The sequence below is a fragment of the Capsicum annuum genome, chromosome 4 (genome assembly GCF_002878395.1).
Source record: "Capsicum annuum cultivar UCD-10X-F1 chromosome 4, UCD10Xv1.1, whole genome shotgun sequence".
Taxonomy (NCBI): domain Eukaryota; kingdom Viridiplantae; phylum Streptophyta; class Magnoliopsida; order Solanales; family Solanaceae; genus Capsicum; species Capsicum annuum.
Genome location: NC_061114.1, coordinates 24,011,521 through 24,037,316, shown reverse-complemented (window position 1 = coordinate 24,037,316; position 25,796 = coordinate 24,011,521).

The window sequence follows — 25,796 nt, the reverse complement described above, 5'->3', positions numbered from 1 at the left end:
AAACATAGAATAATAACAATATAGAAGATAAATAATAAAAATAATAATATTTCATGACCTCGTAGTGCCGGTATAAGATTTACTAATCTAAAAAAAGAATACAACTACTATAATAGTCATGAGCTCTTGAAAGCTTTCCTCACACTTATCTGACCACCAAAAGACCATATTTTTTAAGTCAATCGAGTCATAGGAGCTGCAATAGAAAACAAACCTTGTACAAACTGCCTGTAATAGCTTGCCAACCTAACAAAACTCTGAATATCTGAAGGTAAAGTAAGTTGTGACAAATTTCTAACCATTTCAACCATCGTTTAGTCTTGGTATAACTCAATTAGATGAGCAAATGTCGATTAAGGAATTAGATGTAGAAAGTGCAATTCTTACTTTAGATGACAATTATCCATTGGCAAAAAAATTTTGAGCAATTTTGATTCAAAAGACAAATATTTTTGTGAAAATAGATAAAAACATAACCTTCCAGATATACGCATAGAGAAAAGATACATAAGATGTATGTACCTTTTCCAATGAAATATACGTATCCTATGTTATACTATGCTACAAATTATATGTTACAATTTTTAATGTTATGAATATCTAATTAATAATTATATATATATATATATATATATATATTTGCTAGTTGATTTATTTTACAGGGTATGAAATATGTAGTCAAACATATTCCACCTCATCCTTTGAGGTTTGACAGTTTATGCAATCAGTATTTTCTAACTGATTTTGCTAAGATTCTGAGCAAGGAGGTCATTGAGTTATTTCGACAAATATATTTTGCTGTTTATCTGAATATACCAAATTGTAAGTTGACTGATTAGATAATCAAATGCTTTTTGATGTTCAAGTTAGAATAGGACAATCCTAATGAAATACACCAATAATGGATTTCGAGTACCCAAATTTACCTCTGAGTGTGTTGATGGAAAAGTATTTTTCTAAAAAATTTATTGTGGGTAAGCTAGATTTGGTTGAAAGTTTCAAGTTTGGTAACTTCAACAATGATCAAAATACACTCCAGATGGCTATCTTGTACTTCATTGATACCTTTATTCCATCTCAAATGAATAATTCACCTATGAGCTTTGCAGATATTAAGATGGTCTAGGATGGAAGATATAGAGATTTTTCATGGAAAAATATTGCTTTCAAAAAAAAATTTCATTCACTTAGACAAGATGTGAATGTTGAAAAAAGGTTGTATCGATTAGGATGCATGTCACACGAAATAAATGTATGTATGTATGCATTTTGTTCTGTAGTTAAGGGAAAGGTTGTTGTTCGTCAAGGTAACATTATTCCAAGGATTCTAGTTGGAAAGTTGTTGGAGTCCGTCCGCAATATCTCATATTCAATTCTGTTTTCTTTTGCTTTAAAGTAAATTTTTTGTTACATTTAGTACATTACACAAACTTTCAAGATGCATTTCATACTACATGTATACATATTTGTCTCAAGAAACCCAACTATTACACATATCATATTCACCTAACATTTAAGTATCTTTTAATCGACAAAAGATATATAAACTTTCATAAATCATAAAAAATCACATACCTGATACATGTAAATTATCGAATTAATTTTTTACCAGATTTTTAGCTGATACATAGTGTTCTTATGTAATTAAAATATATTTTTTCATATTGGTTTTTTAAAACATGTTTTTAGTGTGTGCCACCAACATAATTCCTATAAATGAGGAAATAGACAGACTTGACTTGCCAACCACTATTGTTATTCCTTCGTTTGATCAGGTGAACTCATTTATACCTACATTATCTATGAAAGGAGAGTTGAAGAAAGAGTTTAGTATTTTCCAGATATAATTTATTCGGGTGAGTTGAGCATTCATGTGAAGACCGTTAGAGTGAAGAAATTATGGCTCAGACTTAAGTATATAGAATAGGCCCGTAGGCTAAGAATGTTGGCTTTGATTTAAGGGGAAGATGATAGGGTGAACCAAATCAAGTTTTGATAATTAGATTATGATGCATGTCAATAATAGTTGTTATGAGGTAGTGATCCATTCTTACTCTAGCGTATTCCTTTCCTTAGATTTCAATCATTATATCACCCTATTTATGGCTTGCATGATAGACCCACAATTATGACCAATGTTTATACACTTCATCCATGTTCATGTTCATTCTCAGCTCCTAGTAAAAGAAGTAACAGCTTCACTCTATGATTCAAATCATTCCCCATGAATCTATAAGTTCCAGTCGTATGTTAAGTAACTTTTGATAAGTATGAACCCATATTTCAGAGTATGCTCACTTCTCAGAACTCATGGTACACCCTTAATGACCAGTGAAATTCATAATATGTCATGTATGTCCTCATTTTAGATCACTTTAATGAATTCATGCCTTTGATACTTTATTCCTCAAGCCTCAGTTAAGTATCAAAGTTATGTAGTATCTTTCTGGCTTTAGGTCCCCATGTTTTAGACCTTCATTGACCTCTACTTATGTTAAGATAGTGGTGACGAAAATAGATGAATAATTGTTTAGATGGGAGAGAGTAGATGTTCCTTCTTAGGGAAAATTTATAGTATGCTTTTTTATGGTTAACGCATGAAATTTTTTTATAGAGGTATTAAATTATATGGAAAAAATTCCTAGGTGGGTTGGTTGCCTGGAAGTTCAGATATGGTTATAATGATGGGCTTAAATGTCATGTTGGTGTATAAGTGGATGAATGCATTATACTCTAGTAAACTCCTAATAAAAGCTCAGAGTTAGTTGTTAAAGTGGTAAGGAGTGTTAATCTTGAGATGGGAGATCTGGAAAGACATAGGATATTGAATCTCGTGGTTTAGACTAGTATTAGGGTGTTATTCCTTCTTAGTAACTCTAGGAGATTTATTGCATTAGCTATCACTTTGCAATTCTATATGTACGATCGTATCATGAATGCTTCAATTGAGTTCTAAACCTCAAGATGAATCAGCTCCTTATAGTTGATCCAGTCAGCTCAAAAATCAGTTTCATGTTAGAAATTTTATCTTTTTAGCTCGGTTATATCCTACATTAGTAGAAATAATGGCCTAGTATCTATATATAATCACTCCTAACAATGATTCTACTGGAGTAATGAATTTTCCTCCTAGCATTGCATTTTTCAAATGTCATATCTATATTATTCCATATAATTCCTATGTATGTGTTCCTATTCCATATGTATCAGCTGAGTTAGTACTCTGGCGAGAAGTGATTCTACTAACAAGACATGATCAACTTTAGAAATTTAGCTTTAAGATAGTAACTGCACTTTATTAATCCGAATATTCATATTTGTTCGAGAACTAATGATTTCGAGGGGAAGATATTATAATACCCCACAAACTCCTAGCTAAGTTTTTAACAGTTCTTCATATGTTTAAAGGATGAAAAAGCAATTATTTTGAACCATAGATAAGTATCATGACTATTCACCTTGTGTGTGAAGTGTTTTTTATGTGAATCATGGTCATAGAAAGCATTTAGAGCAAAGTTGAGGTGAGAGCATTTGTTGTCGATTGAGCTTCAATATTCGAGCCTACAAAAGTCAATTTTAAATGAGTAAAAATTCTAGAATATATATAATTTTGGATCTCAAGACCCGCCAAATTAAATATCATCGAGTCTTCTTTCCAACGCATCTGATTTCACCTTAATCTGATATTGGAGTAGAAAGTTATGCTCACTTTACTTGAAGAGTGTTTGTCTGTCAAAGATTGACGATGAAAGATTATGAGTCGTCAACTAGTTGATGGGTGGTCAACTGCTTTCGTCAACCTTAGGCATTACAGCTCAAAATCAGCTAGAGATTGATGACCTGGTTGACAAGTCTTTAACTAGTTGATGGGTTGTCAACTCCCTTCGTCAACCTTAATCAGTCTAGACCAAAAATCAGCTAGAGATTGACAACCTAAGTTGACGAGCTGTAACTAGTTGATAGGCTGTCAAGTCCCATCGTCAACTGAGAATCTCTATAATTTATTTTTAATTTCCTCAAGGGTTTTTTGGTCTTGTCCTCACCCCAAACTCCTCCCCTACTACTAAAATCACCCAGTAAATATTCTTTACTCATCATTAGTCAATTTTCAATGCTCATTCTTCTCTCCACTCTCAAGAGAAACAAAATTAGGGTTTCTTTCTAAAGTTCAACTCCCAAGACTCCAATCCATGTTTCCTTCAAGTGATTCACTAACTTTAGGTATGTGGGATTTAAATAGGATATTCTTCTGTCCTTGTTCCCAAAAGTTCAACTATTACATGAATTTAAGGATATAAAAAGGCTAGGATTATTTTCACGCTTTTAAAATTATGATATTCCCATGTGATTTAAAGTTCATTTAGCATAGAAATTCATGCTTACTCATGTTTCTACTCACATGTTTGATATTCTGAGATGACTTTGATATTATGAGATGAGTCTTAGTATTTTTACATCAAGTTTCATGAGTTGATAAATGTACATGATTTTCAACATGATTCAGTCAGTTTACAAGCAAGAGTATGTGATTTTAACATGATTTTCTCAGTTTACAAAAAGTTCAGACTTACTATTTCAGCTTTCAGAATATTGCAGCATGATTCTGATTTCAATTAAATCTTATGATCTTAAACATGATATAAAATTCACATATTTATTCATGAGTATAATTTATTAACATAAACATGATCAGTTTTTAAATTTATAAACTCATATGCTTAATTAGAGGTGAATTTCATATATTATGAGCTCCAGTATATATTTTAGGAGTAAGGATTTGCATTGGGGGGAATGTGGATTCAATGCATCCTATTTTCTAGAAACTACATGCCACTGTAGGTTTAAGGGGCCTCGCTAGATAGCTTCTCCTTGACCCAAGGGACTTAGTTTAGTGATCACTCCAGTTCAGTTCAGGTTTTATACCGATGAAAAGGATAGAACAACTCTCCTCAATATGGCAGATGTTGAATTCTATGCTCGCTCACATAGTTTATATCGGTTATAAGAATCTCCCACAATAAAGAAAATTTCAAAAACTAAGTAGTGACTCACCAATTTTTCAGATTATGCTTTGTTATTCATGTTTGATAATATTTCAGTTTTAAGTTTATCCAGTATCTTGGTGAGTCTATTTACACTTAGCATGCATGTTTTCAGTTATGGCATATATTAGTTTTTATTTATCACATTCACCCCCACATACTCAATTCGTCTTAGAAATACTGACTCTCTATACGTCTGTGTGAATACATTATTTTATAATGTAGGTATCAATTGTTGCCCACAACATCTTGATCAAGAAGTTCACAACTTTCAGCCAGTAGGTGATGATATCTCTTTATTCGAGGGCTCCAAGATTTGAATCAAGATTGATGTTTTGATATTAAGCTAAGATAGGAATCCACACTACCTATGATTTAAAGTGAAGATAAGCATAATTTATTCTTTCTTGTAGACCCTTGAGTTATTTTAAGGTGGATTTCCTAAAATTTCTGAGCCTAAGTGTGGGAGTAGTATTTAGCACTGAGTTGGGTATGATTCCAAGGTCTCATACCCCAGAACTGCGTGCCACCATAGGATTGAGATTGTGGGATCGAGGCTGAGATAATGATCACTAAAGTAAATATTAAGGTTCTATTTCGATGGAAAAGGTAGAACAACTCTCCCCAATGTGGGTAAGATGTTGGACTCCATGTGGCTCACATGGTTTATGTTGATTAGAAGAAACTCCCAAAAGTGGTCCCCCACTCTAATTAAGATAAAAGTGTACGTTTTGAAAGCTATTATTTTAAGATTTCTCTTGCTTACAAGTTTTGAGAATAAGATGGAGAATATAGATTTAGACTAAAGTATAAGGACTCACGTGATTTATACTACATGCTTCCATATTCATGATTTGTGAGAGTTTTATACAAGCTATGTGAGTCATCTATAATAGCATGCATGTTCTCTATAAAGATTTATGATATTGATTAGTGAATTTCATACACCCTCATATACTCAGTACATCCTCAAAGTACTGATCCACATATATGTCTATGTGCTACATTTTCTTATAATATAGGTTTAGGTGCTCAGTCCCAGCCGCGTCAGTGATCCCGAGTACCTATATCTACATCTCTACAATGGTGAGTCCTCATGATTTGAGGACCTTACTTCAGCTATTTCAGCATCTTTAGTAGTTGATCTATGTCTTTTGTCTGAGTATGAGTCAGTTGGGGATCTGTCCTAATAGCTCTCTTGTTTATTTGAGTAGTAAAGTCTTTGTCAGACTAGTTTACTAGATTATTAGATTGTTGAGATTCCCAGAATTGTGATTGTTCAAACAAAGTATTTTATTCGTATTTCTCATGATTATGACATGACAGTACCACTGCATTGTTTTATTCATCTCTAAGTAATCTTTATATGAAGTAGCAGGCTCAAAGAGTTAGCTTGGGGTTACGTGTAGCGCTCCAGGATAGAATTTCAGGGCGTACAAACTTAGTATCAGAGCCTAAGTTTTAAGGAGTCCTAGGGAGTCTGACAAGCCACGTTAAGTAGAGTCTTGATCATCGGTGTGTAGCATGCCACATCTATGGGCAAGAGGCTACATTATTTCTTTTTTTAAGATTCTATCGTGCCTATAGATGTCTCTCTCATTTAATAATTCGTGCTCTCTTATTTCATAAAATGCCTCCATGAAGAGCGAATTCCCGCAGAAACAACAATGAGCAACCTCCACCTGTTGACCCCTTGAATGAGACTATGTCTCATGCTGAGTTTCGGGCGGCCTTTCAGGCGTTAGCCCAAGCAGTCCTCTAAATGTTCAGGCCAACAACTAGGCCCCAGTTCCGCACCAGTCGGGAGTTGATTTAGCTGCTGTAAGGATTCGTGATTTCATGCGGATAAATCTACAAAAGTTCTATGGGTCAAAGGTAGGTGAGGACCCGTAGTTATATCTTGAGGAGATGAGAAAGATCACGCAGGTGATGCATTTTTCTAAAGGGGAAAGAATTAAGGTGGAATCATACAGGCTGAAAAACATTGTGCATGACTGGTTCGTTACTTGGAAGAAGAATTGAGGGGGGTGCTGCCCCTATTACTTGGCAAGTATTCCAAAATACATTCTTAGATAAGTTCTTTCTGTTAGAGATGATAGAGGTAAAAATAGAGGAGTTTATGAACTTAAGGTAGGGCTTCATAACTGTAAGGAGTACTGCTTGAATTTCAACCAGCTAGCTAAATATGCTCCTGATTTGATGTTCAACACCCGACTAGTATGAGCAAGTTCATAACAGGCGTATCTAGTTTGGTGTTGAAAGAGTGTAGGACTACTATGCTAAATAAGGACATGGATTTATCCAAATTAATGATGTATGCACAGCAGATAGAGGCAGATAAGATAAGGAAGAGAGATAGAGTAAGGGGTAACCAAAGGGCTAGATCTGAGTAGCATGAGTATGGTCAGACTAGGTCCCATGAAGGGAAACGTCCACAGTTCCAGAGCCATTTATCCATGCCAGCGCCTTCATTAGCTAGTGTTGCAGCGCCTATAAATAGGCAGGAGTAATAAGTCTTCTATGTCTAGGTCCTAAAACAGTGAGAGTAATAGGCCTAATTATCCTCCTTGTGCTAGGTGTGGTAAGACTCATCCCGATGAGTGTTGGAAAGATAAGAGAGGTTGTTTTGGTTATGGCAAGATGGGCCATAGACTTAAAGATTATCCGCATGCCAGGCAAGGGAACAGAGATGCCCGCCTCAGACACAGGCCACTAGTACACCAGCTTTCCTAGCCCATCCAGCTCCTCCACAGGGCACTTCTTTTAGTACTACTGGCGGTCAGTGCCAGAACAGATTCTATGCCTTACTTTCCTACCAGGGGCAAGAGAATTCTCCAGATATTGTCACTGGTATACTCTGTGTCTTTTGCTTTGATGTGTATGTGTTGTTGAACCCCAGGTCAAGCTTTTCTTATGTGACACCACTTGTTGTTGTGGACTTCAAAATGAGTCCTGAAAAGATTCATGAGCCTTTCTTATTTTCTACCTAAGTAGGTAAATCTGTTATCATAAAGTAAGTGTATAAAAATTGCCCTATTACTGTTCTTCATAGAGTCATACTTGCTGATTTGATAGAGTTAGACATAGTGGATTTTGATGTTATTCTGGGTATGGACTGGCTTCACTCTTGTTACGCGTCCGTAGATTGTCGTACCCGTGTTGTTAAGTTTTAGTTCCCTGATGAGCTAGTCTTTGAGTGGTCTGGAAATTCTGTATCTCCAAAGAGTCTTTTTATTTCATATCTTAAGGCCAAAAAGCTCATATCCAAAGGTTGTATCTATCATTTAGATCAAGTTAAAGACACTCAGTCTGAGACTTCTACTATTCAGTCAGTCAACATTGTAAATGAGTTTCCTGATGTTTTTTTGGAAGATCTCCCAGGGGTACCTCCCTATAGAGAGATAGAGTTCAGGATTGACCTTCTTCCCGACACACAGCCCATATCTATTTCTCCTTACCGTATGGCACCTGCCGAGCTTAAGGAATTGAAAGAGCAACTCAAAGATCTTCTAGATAAAGGTTTCATAAAGCCCAGTGTCTCTCCTTAGGGCTCACCTATCCTATTTGTGCAAAAGAAGGATGGTTCTATGCAAATGTGTATTGACTACCATCAGCTTAATAAGGTCACAGTCAAAAACAAGTACCCTCTTTCTAGAATTGATGACCTTTTAGACCAGTTGCAAGGTGCAAGTTACTTCTTTAAGATAGACCTTAGATCCGGCTATCATCAACTTAAAGTAAGGGAGTGTGACATCCCGAAGACAGCCTTCCTAACCCGTTATGGTCACTTTGAGTTTCTAGTCATGTCTTTTGGGCTAACCAACGTTCTAGTAGCTTTCATGGACCTCATGAATCAAGTGTTCAAATAGTATCTTTACATGTTTGTTATAGTATTCATAGATGCTATTCTTATGTATTTCGGGGAGAGGATGACCATCAGATCATCTTAGAATTATCTTGTAAACTCTTAGAGATCATCAGTTGTTCTCCAAATTCAGCAAGTGTGAGTTTTGGCTAAGGTCCATATCTTTTCTGGGTCATATTATTTCAATCAAAGGCATTAAAGTTGATCCCCAAAAGATAGAAGCTGTAAAAAATTACCCTAGACCTATCTCTCAATCTGACATTAGGAGTTTCTTGGGTCTAGCTGGCTATTACCACCGTTTTGTTGAAGGTTTCTCTTCTATTGTGTCTCCCATAACCCGGTTGACCAAAAAGAAAGTTAAGTTTCTTTGGTCAAATTCCTATGAGAAGAGTTTTCAGGAGTTGAAGACTCGACTCACTTCAGCCCCTGTGTTGACTTTGCCTGATGGTATGAATGGTTTTGTGGTATGTTGTGATGCCTCTAGAGTTGGGTTGGGTTGTGTGTTCATGCAAAGAAGTAAAGTTATAGCTTATGCCTCTAGACAGTTGAAGCCTCATGAGAAGAATTATCTAACCCATGATCTTGAATTAGCTGTCGTGGTATTTACTTTAAAAATCTGGAGACACTATCTTTATGGTGTGTATGATGATGTGCTTACTAATCACAAAAGCTTGTAGTATGTGTTTACTCAAAGAGAGTTGAATCTTAGACAGAGAAGATGGTTAGAATTGCTAAAAGACTATGATATGAGTGTGTTGTATCATACGAGCAAGGCCAATATAGTGGCAGATGCCCTTAGCGAGTGGTCTATGGGTAGTGTTACTCATATAGAGGAAGATAAAAAAGAGTTAGCTCATGAAGTGTGTCATTTGGCTAGGCTGGGTGTTAGGTTGGTTGATGCCGCTGAGGGGAATATTTTGGTGCAGAGTAGTTTCGAATCCTCTTTAGTTTTGAAAGTGAAGGAGAAGTAAGACTTAGATGCTAGTTTGGTCAGATTGAAGGAGTCAGTCAAAGACCAAAAGGTAGAGGTTTTCTCCCAAGGGGGAGATAGTGAGTTGAGATTTCAAGGTAGGTTGTGTGTTGCTGGTGTTGATGAGTTGAGGCAAAGGTTTATGGCTGAAGCGCATGGCACACGATATTCTATTCTTCTTGTTGCTTCCAAAATATACCGCGACTTGTGGGAAATCTATTGGTGGAGTGGTATGAAGAAGGATAAATCAGTATTTGTGGTAAAGTGTGCAACATGCCAACAGGTTAAGGTAAAGTACCAAAGACCGGCTGGTGTAATGCAAGAGTTTAGTATCCCCACTTGGAAGAGGAAGAGGTAAATATGGATTTTGTGACTAGTTTACCTCTTTCATGTCGTCACCATGATTCTATTTGGGTGGTTATAGACAGACTGACTAAATCAAAGCATTTCTTGCCTGTGCATACGTCTGATACAACTGAGGATTATGCTAGATTGTATATCTGGGAGATAGTCAAATTGCATGGAGTCCCCTTGTCTATCATTTCGAATAAGGGTACTCAGTTCACTTCGCAGTTTTGGAAAGCTTTTCATAAGGGTCTTGTATCCAAGTTCATTTGAGTTCCACTTTTTATCCGCAGACTAATGGTCAGGCTGAGAGGATCATCCAAACCTTAGAAGACATATTGAGGATGTGTGCTCTTGATTTCAAAGGTAGTTGGGGTGAGCATTTTCCATTAATCGAGTTTGCGTATAACAATAGCTATCACTCTAGCATCCAGATGGCACTATTTGAAGCTTTGTATGAGAGGAGATATAGATCACCCATAGGTTGGTTCAAAGTGGGTGAAACTGCTTTGAATGGACCTGATGCAGAGTTTGAGGCTAAAAGAAAAAGGTCAAGTTAATTAGAGAGAGATTGAAGATAGCTCAGAGTCGCCAAAAATCATATACAGATATGAGAAGAAGAGACCTTGAGTTTGAAGTTAATGATTTGGTGTATCTGAAAATTTTGCCCATGAAAGAGGTGAAAAGGTTTGGGAAGAAGGGGAAGCTCAGTCCTCGGTATGTTGGCCCCTATAGAATCCTAAGTCATGTTGGAAAAGTAGCCTATGAAGTTGAGTTTCCTGTAGAGTTGTCAACTGTTCATCCTGTCTTTAATGTTTCCATGCTTAGGAAGCACATTGGTGATTCTGTAGTAATAGATCCTTCAGAGAACGCTAATATTCAGCCTAGTCTTTCATTTGAAGAATTTCTAGTTGGGATTCTAGACCACCAGACCCGTAGACTAAGGAACAAAGAAGTCCCCTTAGTCAAAGTGTTGTGGCAAAACCAGTCAGCTGAGGGCGCTACTTGGGAAGCAAAAGTAGACATACGAGCCAAGTACCCGCACCTCTTCTCCACAAGTTTAGATCAATCCAAAGGTACCATTCTTTCTTAATTCAACCCCTTCCTAATCAAAGTTGCAGCCATATGGCCATTTTTGTTGTAAGATTATGCATTCTCCGAAATATTCAAGAGTTTAGAATGACATAGGGTCAGTTAACAAAGTGTTTCAGCTTTGCTTACTCCATTTTCCTTCGTACTTCTAGTCTAAGTAGCGACATTCGAGGATGAATATTCCCAAGGGGGAGAAATTGTAAGACCCCGCAAGATTCCCTCGTCGTAGAGCTTTCTAAGCCAGTCACAAGAAGCGTACACTTAGAAACTTTTGCTAAGTGTTCAACACTTAGTTTATTTTGAACCATCAAACTTTGAGAAATTATTTCATGACCTTCCCGGCCTCCAATTGTTAATATTCTAGCTCATTCATGATCCGGGAGGTCAAGAGGTGTTCCCGGACAAGTTTTGGATTTTTTGGAACGCGTTTAGACCTCATTTGGGTTTCCAAAATAGTGGACATGTGCGATCTTGGTGCGCCACGTTGCCCATAGCATTGGTCAAATTTTGTGCGGGAAATGAATTGAAGGCCAACACGCTAGTGGCGCAACGCATCGAGTATCGTGTCGATGCCCCAACGTGCCATGTTTCCTGTAGCATCGATGCCCCAACGTGCCATGTTGCCTGTAGCGTCGATGTCCAGTTTTCCAGTTTTAAAAATCCGCATCCTAAGGGGCGTAATTTGGTCATTTCCCCCACCCCTTTCAACTTTAACACGGGATTAATATCCCCAAATACCAAAATAAGGTTACTTTCACCAAAATTACTCAAGAACACTCTCTAGGGTTTTAACCTAAAGATCAAATATCTCAAGATTCAACCGTAAGTTTTCATTAATTTTTCAAGATTCGGAATCCCCATTGCAAGGGTTACAAGAAGCACCCAACATTTTTACGAATAGTGTCTCGAAGTTAAGAGTTCATTCAAAGCTCCAAATTCAAGGTATGTGAGGTTTGAACAAAAACACCCTTTTGTTCTTGTGCCCAAAAGTTTTAGTTTTCCTACAGAATTTCATATTTTCAAGTTGAAATCATGCCTAGTTTGCTATATTCCGAGTTTATGAGATTTAAATTTGTCAAGTCTTGAATTGCATGATTATTTCATATATTATGATTTTGAATTGATGATTCATGCTATAATTTACATACTTCTATATTGATTTGATAATTTCAAGAATTTCCAAGGTTATTATCTTAAATTGAGCCTTATTGTGAAATTGTTATTCTTTAAGAATGAATTGTTGCTATCCTCTAAAGTGTTTCAAGAAGTGTGCCTGAATTCCCATGTCATTGAAGTTTTAAAGCTTGTTTATGATAAGTCTATCAAGATTTTAAGAAAAGTGTTGATTTTGATCTTAAGTTTTCCTCTAGCAAATTGCTTACCAAGATTTGAATCAAGATTGATGTTTTGATATTGAGCTAAGATAGGAATCCACACTACCTATGGTTTAAAGTGAAGATGAGCATAATTTGGTCTTCCTTATAGACCCTTGAGTTATTTTAAGGTGGATTTCTAAAATTTCTAAGCCTAAGTGTGGGAGTAGTATTTAGCACCAAGTTGGGTATGATTCCAAGGTCTCATACCCCAGAACTACGTGCCACCGTAGGATTGAGATTGTGGGTTCGGGGCTGAGATAGTGATCACTAAAGTTAAGAGTAAGGTTCTATTACGATGGCAAGGGTAGAATAGCTCTCCCCAACATGGGTAAGACGTTGGACTCCATGTGGCTCACATGATTTATGTCGGTTAGAAGAAACTCCCAAAAGTGGTCCCCCACTCTAATTAAGACAAAAGTGTAAGTTTTGAAAGCTATTGTTTTTAAGATTTCTCTTGCTTACAAGTTTTGAGAATAAGATGGAGAATACAGATTTAGACTAAATTGTAATGACTCACGTGATTTATACTACATGCTTCCGTATTCATGATTTGTGAGAGTTTTATTTAAGCTATGTCAGTCATCTATAATAGCATGCATGTTTTCTATAAAGATTTATGATATTGATTAGTGAATTGCATACACCCCCATATACTCAGTACATCCTCAAAGTACTGATCCACATATATGTCTATGTGATACATTGTCTTATAATATAGGTTCAGGTGCTCAGTCCCAGCCATGTCAGTAATCTCGAGTACCTGTATATACATCTCTACAGTGGTGAGCCCTCATGGTTCGAGGACCTTACTTCAGATATTTCAGCAACTTTAGTAGCTGATCTATGTCTTTTGTCTGAGTATGAGTCAGTTGGGGATCTATCCCAATGGCTCTCTAGTTTATTTGAGCAGTAGAGGCTTTGTCAAACTAGTTTACCAAATTATTAGATTGTTGAGTTTCCTAGTATTGTGACTGTTTGAACAAAGTATTTTCTTCGTATTTCTCATGATTATGACATGACAGTACCACTGCGTTGATTTATTCATCTCTAAGTAAGCTTCATATGAAGTAGCAGGCTCAAAGGGTTAGCTTGGGGTTACGTGTAGCCTGATGCACCGTGTAGTGCTCCGGAATAGGATTTCGGGGCGTTACAAAAGTTTCACTCCATTATCGTTTCGAATTACCATTTGTGAGGAGTTCCCTTCCACGATATATCGGACATCGATGTTCTTCAATGATTCAATAATTTTCAATTCTGCAGCAATAATTGAAATCAAATTCACATAAGAAATATTCTCGCCGATGACAATCCCCTCACTTTGGATTATTAGTATTGAGTATCAAAAATTCAAATTCTAAAATGCCTCAACAAAATCGAAATATTCATTGTGATTACGCTATAAAATTTAAAAAGGTGAAAAAACAGAGATTGTGAAATTTTGTAGAATTTGGTTGAATGAGCTTGATTCAATATAAGAAATTTGAATTTTGAATTTTGTTTCTATTTTTAAGAGATGAAACAATTGTATTTCAATCAATATTACGATAATCACACTAATTCAGTTACTTGTCATTTTTAAAATTAATTTTTTTAAAAAAAATGTGTCTGCAACAAATGTATCTTTACACAATTATGTAATAGGCGAGCCTAAAAGAAGAATTTTTTTATAAATATGATAAATATCGAGACTTTTTATAATTATGGTTTAAAGTATTGACATTTATATTATTTATACAAAAAGAAAAAGAAAAGGGGTTATTAGGCTTGGGGCAGATAAAAGAGTAAACAAAAAAAAATCACAATTTTAGGAGCTAATTAATCATCTTTTTCATAACTGTCATATTATATAAAAATTCATAAAAAGATGGGATGATGATACATCAAAAAAAACTTTGACACATAACTTGTGTATACATGGACAACTAATTCTGGAAATTTATATTAATCAAATCCCTTAATATAAGGAGAAAATCAAGGAATGTATATACATTTGATTAATTTCATTTTATTATTCTTTAAAATAATAAATTCATTAATTTCATTAATATAAGACAAAAACATGTATATCTTGATTATGCAATTTGATTAATTTTATTTTATTACTATTTAAATAATTAATTCATTAATTTGATATATTTATTATTAATTTGTTGTATCCAACAAAGTAAACACATAGATACATGTGTGTGCAGTTGCGGATTTATAGATTCATATGTATCGTGAACATGTACTAGCATGCAAGATACATTAAAAATTATTGGACTTTGATACAGATGAGTACAATTACATTCGTATGTATCATAAAAACATATTAACCTCTTAGATACATACAAACTTTTGAACTATGATACATGTGCACACAGATACAGTCGTATGTATCATTGAACAAACACTAAACTTTATATTCCACGTGAATTAATAAATCCAATACATTGGCATACAGATGCATTTATATGTATCATGAAATAAAAATCATATTTTTTTAGAACTATGATATATGTGTACATAGATATGTTTGTATGTATTACGAACAAACATTATGTACATGGACAAGTAGACTATGATAAATGCATACGCAGGTATATTCATATGTATCATAGAAGCATTAAGTAGTAATTTCATGTATATGTTTATATTATTTAGTATTAATTTGATATATCAAGTACCAATTTGATACAGTATATTCAAACTACGTGTATCTAGTATCAATTCGGTGGATCCAAAATCAATTTCATTTAGTGCATTCAATATTAATTTAATGTATCCAACATAATCATCTAGTAAATCCAAAATAAATGTATCTAGCATCAGGTTGTCCTATTTGAACTTATGCTATATGTATCTGTGCATAGATATATACTTAGAAGAAGAAGATGATGTCGATGAAATACACGTCAGTAATGACTGAGTCCATTACGTTGATGACTTTGGCTGGACTTTAGTCCTAGTCATTATGTAGAGTGTTGCCAAGTGAAAATAACCTCCCTTGCTAGAATTATTTTCATTTCCGGCTGCTTCAGGGACAAATCTATAATATAGTTCTTGGACATTTATTGCTTAATCTTCTTAACTTGGCTATGCACAAGATGATAACAATGATCAACCTTTTATTTTTGTTTGGGGAGCTTGGACATGACGTAGGAGAGAATTGGAAAATTGATTAGGTTCAGATCCATGGGTACTGCATTTGTGATCGAAGGTTTGAGTTGTGAAGAAAAGAAGAGTAGTCAATTAGGCAGTTGTTATCGAGATTTTTTGTAAGAAAATATTTAAAAAATAAATATGTGTTAAAAGGGGCAAGTTAGGTGGAGGAAAGGCAGTAGAGATGGGATGTGTTATCTATCAAGCTTTAATGAGAGAGAAAACTTGAATTGAGGAAATACGTATAATTATTTTAAAGATGTAGAAAAATATGTATTAATGATAAGGATGTTTGGAGAATTATGTAATTTATCTCTAATAAAATAGAGGAAATTTTTTAAATAGTTATAGTTGGGACCATAATTACGAATATGTAGTGATAGTTTTCCTAATTATGATCCATAGCAACAGTCTGAGAGAGGAGAAAAGTGAGCGAGCTTGAGAGAGGCAAGCGAGAGTCTGGAGAGAGTTGCTACATAAAAGTTGTATTTCAGATATATGTGGTATCTAGCTAAGATACAAGTTGTAGCTGCATTATGGAAACTGTATCAATATGCATGCAGGTCGTATCTCAGGTACAGGTTGTATCAATTTGCACATACATGTATCAATATGGAGGTTGTATTAATATGAAGGTTGCATTTTAAGTAGAGTCGTGGAGATGTATCATATTGTACTAGATGAAATCTTTACCTGTGTCATATTGTATCAATGATTATCTTCAAGCTTTTCTTTAATTTTGAGTCCATTTTTTACACTAATAGAGAGCACCCTAGAAAATTCAATAGAGAGAGCACATAGAAGGTTCATGTTCTATGAATTTTGGGCACAAAGCAAAGAGAATAAGAAGCTAGAAATCACAATTAGCACTTGAGGGGGTTCTGATCACCACACAAACATAAAGTGAGGGATCAAAATATTTATGGCTGTGATACACAAATGCATCGATATGGAGGAACGAACAAAGAGTATTCTTCGTTGATGAGGGAAAACAGACGGGATAGAGAGAAGGAAAGGGAAAAAGAGGGAGAGGAGGGAGAGAGGGAAAGGGGAAACGATTTGCTATAAAACTTTACATATAACTATCTTATGTAATATTTTAAAACTATAGATATATGTAACAAATATAGTATCTACGATCGCTTGTGTAGATAATTTTTCAATAAAATGAAAAAGAGCCTGATTGGCTATTATAACTTTTTACCTAAATATACTAATGATAAAAATTACAACAAAAATGGTCTTATGCATATATAATGCATATCGTATAAATGGTATAAACATTTATATATAATGTATAACTATCTATCAGAGATGTATATACATTTAATACACTAATTAATACAATATTTATATGTTACAACTCAAACGATTTTCAGTAATAAATTATTTTGGGGAGGGGGAGGTACTTGAGATACTAAAAATTCAAACAGAAGTGATTGAATTCTCAACCACATAATGGTGGAAAACAAAAAAAAAAAAACAAAGCACAGGCAATTCTATGTTAAGGTAATGGATGTGGTGCAAACACTTGGAGGTGAAAAGTGGTGTGCCTATGACCCAAATGATATTTAAGGAAAAACAAAGGGAAAGAGAGAGAAAGAACAAATTCGACGACGAAGATGAAGATGAAGAAGAAGAAGTAGTAGTTGAATGTCCAATTTCCATAGTTAAAAATGACCGAATGGCCAATTTCCGTGACGAAAAATGGCCAAATAAAAATGATTGAAATAAATTCAGTTGTGAGGTTACGAATTTTAGAAATAAATTCAAAATTTAATTCAATAAATATATGGTATATATACTATACTCCATTAAAGTGGGAAGTACAAAAATAGCCATTCAAGGGAAAGTATTCCCAATTGCATAGCCAATAAATTTGATCTACCACTTTGCAGCTATCTTTTACTAGCCGTTCTTTCATTTCGCTACTTGTATTTTCATTTATTGACTTTTTTTTTTCTTTTTTCTTTTTTCTTTTTTCTTTTTGGTTGCTTCTTCTTTATTTTTCTTTTCATTTTTTTTGCCGCTTTTTTTTTTTAACTTTTTCTCCTTTTTTTCTTTTTTTTTTTTTGCTTCTTTTTAAAAAAAAAAAATGCTCTTACTTTTTTATAGATCAAATATATTTTTTATTCTTTTAATTGATGGATTATTTTTAACGATATAGTAGTTATACAGCTACTATACACGTTCTATACATATACATATTCTAGACAAACAATGATAGAACTTATATACACATCATAACAGTAAGGATACATATTTTATACAATAACTATCCAGTTTTTATACAAATTCTATACAATCTTTAGCTTCAATTATTATTTAGATATGTATTTATTCAACAACTATAGAGTTTTTATATATATTTTATGCATATACATATTTTATACCACAATTATAGAGTTTTATACAAATTCCATATAGTTTCTATACATATATCTTATATAGATACATATGCTATATTATAATTACACAATTTCCATATAATTGTATTTAATTTTTTATTAGAAAGCAGATTCTTTATCCCCAAACAAAAACAGAGCCAAAAAAAGGCAAAAACATCACAAATAGATAATGTTTAATCCATAAGTACAAGACAGTGGTTAAACTTTGCACAATTATAAAACATAAATATGCCTTAAATCTCTCTCTTTTTCTCCCTCTCTATCATCATATTCCTTCTTTTCTCTCCCTATCTTACTGCCTCCCTTCTCCCTCTATCTCGTTACCCGCCCCCCCCGCCCCCCCACCCTTAAAATTCCTTCACTCTCATTCTTTCTTTTTCTTTACATTTTCAGGAGCTTGTATATTTGTATAAATTTTGTGTTCAATGTATATTATATAAAATGTATGTATGTACAGATTTCAATATACATTCTGTAAAATGTACAAATTCAAAGCTATTCAATATACACTATGATAATATACAAATTGATAATACGTTTATACAATCTTTCCTATTAACAGGGGTAGCTCAAGCATATTCGTGGCCTAAGGCGAAAATTAAATGGAGGCCTTAAAATTTTAAGAAAAAGTAACTTTCTTTTAATGAACTCTATTTTCAAAATTATATATTTAATTTTTTTCTAATCATTCTTTTTAAATAATAATATAATCAATGCATTTAATCTTTCTTGAGACATAGTGCCCATTTGGATGGGCATATTTTAAGTGCTTTTAAGCCAAAAAATGCTTTTAAGTAGTACTCTAGATATATGAACTTCTTCTAATAATTTTTATCTTTTATATAAAAAAAAATTATAAATAATATTCTTTTTTTAAGAAAAAAATCTATATATATTATTGTAATAAATGAGGCCCCTCAAATTTGGGGGCCTAAGGCGGCCGCCTATTTTTTATAAGGTAGAGTTGCCCCTGTTTGTTAAATGTACACTATGATTATATACAAATTATATTCAGATATACATATACAAAAATACATTCACATATACATTTTAAAAAATACAGTTGAATTATGTAACTGATACATATATGATTACAATTGAAACATATATGAATATTGAATTAATATATAATTGATACATATACGAGTATATAATTGAAACATAATATATAATTAATAACAATTTGTATTAATTATGTTTTTTTAAAATAAGAGAGTTCAAATTATTGTAGGAGAAAGGGGGGAGGGGCAAAGAGAGTGAGAGAGAGAAGGGGGCGGGAGGAATTGTGAGAGAGAGAAAGAGGGAAAGGGAGGGAGAGAATATGATTAAACTTAGCTATAAATAACTATAGATGGTAATTATTGTAAGTATTGATCATATAGGTTAATTATTGGCTCATGTTTTATATGTTATGCAATTTTTTGTTAAAAAAAAAAAAGAAGAAATAAAGGGAATGACCCAAATTGTGAAAAACCCATAATAAGAAGAGTAAATACATAATTACCCCCCTGATGTTGGTCGAGATTTTCAAAAAGACACTTAAACTTTGAATTCGACCTATTACCCCACGATTCTTCTTTATTCCGTTGCAAATAGATCATTTTGGACATCTGCGTGTATACACGCGCCACAGGCGCGTGAAAGAGTTCAAATTTAACTCTTTTGACCAATTAAAAGTTGTCACGTGTAAATAATTAATATATAATTTATATCTTTTTTTAAAAGAAAAAAATTAATATTTATTTATTTTTTAAAATTATTTCATAAACCCATCCATTCATCATTGTCTTCTTCCACAACTTCTTCTTCATCACCATAACTCAATAACAACATCATCAATTATAACAACAACAACATCAACTAAAGTAACAAAAACAACATCATCATTACCATAATTTTAAAAAGGAAAGCTGATGTACAATCTCCATTTTAATGGAGCTTTAAGCTCTATTTTAATAGAGAAAACTGGCCGGGGTATGAGGAGGGAGATGTTGGACGGAGTGGGGATGGGAGTAAGGGGTGGGGTGGGGTCATAAATAAAAAAAAATAGAGCTTAAAGCTCTATTTAAATGGAGATTGTACAGGAGCTTTAAACTCCAATTTAATGGAGCTGGACGCGGGGTGAAGGGGTGGAGGGGTGGGGGGAGGTTGCTGGATGCGGGGGTGGGGGAAGAGGGGGTGGGGTGGGGTGATAAATTAAATAAAAAGAAAAAAATTATTAAAAAAATAAATAAAATATGAAATTAAATACATTTAACACGTGGAAGCAGCTGATTGGTGCGTGTGTTCACTCTTTGTTGTGAGTGAGATTCAGCAAAAAATGGTGTATTTGCGACGGATTAAGTAAGAATCGTGGGGTAATAGGTCGAATTCAAAGTTTAGGTGTCTTTTTGAAAATCTCGACCAACATCAGGGGGTAATTATGTATTTACTCTAATAAGAAATGTTACTTCCACCGACTGACCATGTAATATTCAGTTGCCAAACATGAACAATTAATTTTGACAAAAGTCATGTGGTATCCTTTTCCCTTATGAAAATGGACATATATCCTATTAATAAGTGTGTTCTTGGTGCTTCCACGAAGATGGCCAGCCTTTTTTAGTTTTATTATGAATACGTTCAGAGCTCAATCCTGGGTATGGAGAAAACTCTGTTGGGAGTACTGTCATCTTAATGGACTCTGCAACGCGCAATCCAGATTAGTCAGGGCTCCAATACGGACACCAGACACCGGATGGGAAACCAAAAGAAAAAAGATTCTAAACTTCAAAATTAGGACAACTTTCAAAAAATAACCTCAATTAGGCTTTGCTAGCCATATTTTTCAAAAACTACCATTCTTAGCCATCTTTTTATCCAGTTGTCCATGTATTAATTGTATTTATATAAACAAATACAACTGTATCAATAAGGATAATATATAAGCATCAAAGATATTTGATTTTATTGATATACACAATATAATATATAAATACTATGATTAAAATATATCATAGAACTGTATGTATATAAATCTGAGAAATATATTGATGCAAAACAATTATACAAATAAAAAATACAAGTATGAAAGATACTTGATTTCATTGATACAAAACAAATAGTATAAATACAAATATGCAATCAAAATACATATATAAAATAAAAATGATGCAATCAACTAAAAATACAAATGATACAGTCAACTATAAATAACAAATATAAAACAAATGAAACTATGTAATAAAATAAAATCAAATATCTTGTATTTTGCATTCGTTTTTGTATAGTACATGAAGAGAAAGGGAGAAAGAGAGAGTCGGTGAGAGAGAGAAGGAGGGGAGAGAGAGAGGCAAGCAAGATTGGAAGAGAGGGTGGAGAGTGGAGAGGGAGGCTATAAATTATAATTAATTGAAACTTAAGTTGAGTAAGTTAATTAGATGCTTATATTTACTAAGCCCTATAGGTGTGTTTGGTATAGAGAAAAATATCTTTTCTTTTATGTTTACTTGGTTACAATATTTTGAAAAATAATTTCTACAAAAGTAGAAGGGGAGCCTTGGAGTAACTGGTAAAGTTGTTGTCATGTGACCAGGAGGTCATGGGTTCAAGCCTTGGAAACAGTCTCTGGCAGAAATGTAAGGCCCTTTGTAGTGGGGCCCTTTCCCGAACACCGTGCATAGCGGTAGCTTTAGTGCACTGGGCTGCCTTTTTATTTTAATTTCTACAAAAGTAAATTATTTTTAAATTGAGGAAAATAATTTTTTTTAGTTAGTATATAAGTGGCATTTCTAGTTTGAGAAAATAACAAAAGTGGTTCATTATATTTGAGGATAGGTTCAAGATATTGCCTTAAACATTTATTGAATAATTTTGGTCTTTTATATTTGCCAAAAATTAACATATTTAGTCTCCATAAAATATTTATCGATTATGTCTGTTAGATCTAATGGGAACTATGAGGAAAAAAATTAGTAGGAATTAAAAAAAAATATTTTTAATCTGCTATTTTAAAGTTATTTATAGAGTTTCGTACAACTTTGGAGGTGTAAACTTCGCTATTTTTAGTGTCTAGTGTAATGTTTTATGTTGCACCATTTTAGAATTTGCTATTAGTAGAGATTAAAAGTATTCACAAAAAAAACAGCATTTAGCAACAGACAAAATACGTTGCTAATCAACATATATCCATCGCTATATCGATTTAGAGACGGATCAATGACGGAATGCCTGTCGTTGCTATTATGCTCATTGTTAATCCTTTAGCAATGGAAAAAATGAAATTTGTTGTCAATTTTGCAACGTAATAGCGACAACCTGTATCCGTTGCCATTTGTAGCAACGAATATTTTGATTGTTAATTTATAAATGTCGTTACTAATTTCGTAATGTATTTCGTCATTTTGATTATTTAGTGACCAAATATTTCATTGCTAGTCCGTCACTATAAATTTTGTTATTTTGTCCTCAATTTTTTGTGACAAAAGATAATTTCCTCAATCCATTGCAATAAATTTTGTTATTTAGGCCCCAATTTTGGCAACAAAAAATAAGTTTTCACAATCCGTCGCAAATATATTTCTTTGGCAATGATGAAATTTGTCACTAAATCTGTCATCATTAGTTTTCTTCCAAAATCTTTTAAATTTGTATTTTAAATACACCCTGTTGAATCATATTAAAAGCATATTATAAAATTCTTAAAATATTCAACATTCATATAAAAGAACCCACATATATAGATAGCAAAATCTAAACATCCACAATACCAAACATAGCAACATCTTAACACATAATTATGTCCAAAACATCCATAGTACCAAACATCTACCAATTCTCCTTAAAAGAACCCACATCATCCACAATTCAGGTTATTTTAATAAGGGTATTTTGGTCACTTACCACTCGCCTATATATATACCCAGATAAGTTTGAATTCAGCCATTTTGCTCATTATTATTTCACAAACTAAAACTAGGGTTTCTCCCTAAATTTAATCTCCAAGAACAAGACCTAATCTTCTTTAAGAATCAGAGTCAGGTATGCGTAGTATTCATCTATGGACCCCTTTCGTTCATAGAGTTCAAGAACCATGCTTTTAAATGAGAAACTTTGATTTCCTTGTTGTTATGTGATGTTGTTCATGTTAATGATCATTGTTTAAGCTTCAAGATATTAATTAAAGTTGACTTCCATGATGTATGCATGCTTGTAGTTAAAACCCATGAATTTGGGTAGTTCAAGATGATTAAAATTATTGAGAAAATCTATGCCCCAAAGTGTGCGTGCAAGGTGTTTGTTAAAATGCCTAGAATGATAAAAAAAAATCATGTTCCCATGACCCTATAGTATTTAAATGACAAGCTATATCAACTCTTAAGATAATTCCACATGAACTTCCATGCTATTGATATGTGTTACTAGTATGATTATGCAATGAACATGATATTAAGGTTGTGCAAGTACTTCCATATGACATGAAATCCTTTCCATGCAATACATTGTTCATAACCATGTTTAGTATGAAATCCCTTATGTACGATATTATGAATTGTGGACTCAAATCTTGTGATCAAGTCATGTCATGTGTGTCAGTTTCTTTCCATCGAGTCCTGGGGTATTCATACCCAAAAAATATAGTTGTGTGCCTAGAGCCAAGTCACGTTACCCTGATAATCTCAGTCAAGCCATGATCTATAGAACTCAGTCAGTCATGTGACTCAGGAAACCTTCAAAATCTCATGATCTCAGCAAAATCTCAGATAGTAGTGCTATTTTGTAAGTCAACGGAAGTTAGTTACTTAGTCCATGTACAGTCAGTTAAATCACATTCAGTCTCTTCAGATGGGAGTAGAAGTTAGCACCGACTAAACCCAAGGATGGGAACTCACCCGCCAGTTTAGGGTGTGATTTTTAGCAGTCATCCTTGTGTTCCAGAACTACGTAGCCAGCATAGGTTGAGACATCTTATCCTGTCAGACTAGGTTTGATGAGGTGGCTTAACCTATTATTTTAGGGGTCCCACCATTCTCATTTGAGTACCTGCCAGATGAGGGTCACTCAGAACTGTCCTTACCAGTGGTGCAGTATTGACACCCCTCCAGTCAGGGCAGAGATTGGACCCCAACTTAGCTATATGCATTATTGGGGCGTATCGGTTAAACAACTACCTCCCACAGTTTTAGGCTCAGTCTCAGTAAAAGAAATCAGATAGTTCTTCAGATAGCAGTATACCAGGACTGCCAGATACAGTCAAATTTAGTTATAGTACGGAACTCAGATAGTTCCATCAGACCCAGGATGGTCAGACACAGTCACCCATGTTGACAGAACCATAGTTTCAGTCATGTCAGAAATCAGTAAATCATGTATTAGCGTATAGATCCACTATTACATATTTACATTTCCAGTTATTATGTATGTATGTTTGCACTTTTATGTTCATATTAGTTGGTCAGTTAGCATTGCTCATGCATGTAAACCCTTTTCATTTAGCCTACCTCACTCGTATACTCAGTACTCCAGTTATACTGACACACTTGCACTATGGTGCTTTCTTTTTATGTTACACCATAGGTTAACAGATACGAGTTCCAGAACAGCAGTAGAATTCGTATTCCAGTATACAGAGCTGCAGTGAGTCCTCTTCATTCGAGGAAGATATAATTCGATTCATTTATTATTTCAGTTAATTTTCAGTTTACAAAGTTAGTTGGAGACTTGTTCCTTCAATTCCTTATTTAGTTAGTACTTTGAGGCTTTCAGATACAGTTTAGATTTAGTTCAGATTTGATTCAGTTTCAGTTATTTTAGGTATCTTTCATCCATATGGATGTTATTTTACCATATTCTTTATTCATTTGAACCTTATGGCCTACATGTTTATGTTTTCCGTATTATTATGATATATATTGAAATGTACAGGTATAGATATTAGCCATGGGTTAGCTTGTGGTCCCTTGGGGTCATAAGTACCGTGTACCATTCTGGTTCAGAAAATTGGGGTGTTACAAACTTGGCATCAGAGCCTAAGGTTCAATAGAGTCCTAGGAAGTCTGAAAGCCGCATCTAGTAGAGTTTTGTACATGGGTGTGTTGCGCGCCACATTTATGTACAGGAGGCTATAAGATGTTTTAGGAATAGTTTCCCTTCTTTTAGTATTCATGTCGTGCTAGTGAGCATAATCTCAAGTTAAACTCTCATCTAATTCGTTCTTTTCTTATTTAAGAATATGCCTCTAAAGAGAAGAACCAGCCAGTTCCTCAGCCCGAAAACCCTTTGGGCGAGCATGTTTCTCATGCGGAGTTTAGAGTCGCATTCACAACACTTGCTCAGGCCGTGGCTGCCCAGAATGAATGGCCACCAGTTATTCCGGCCAATCCAGTGGCCAATTTTGCAGCAGCTAAAATTTATGACTTCACCCTAATGAACCCTCCATCTTTCTTCGGGTCTAAGTCTGATGAAGACCCTCAGGAGTTCATTGACCAAGTCTAGAAGGTCATTGACATCATGGGAGTTACTTCTATTAAAAGCACTGAGTTAGCCGCATACCAGTTACAAGATGTTGCTCACACTTGG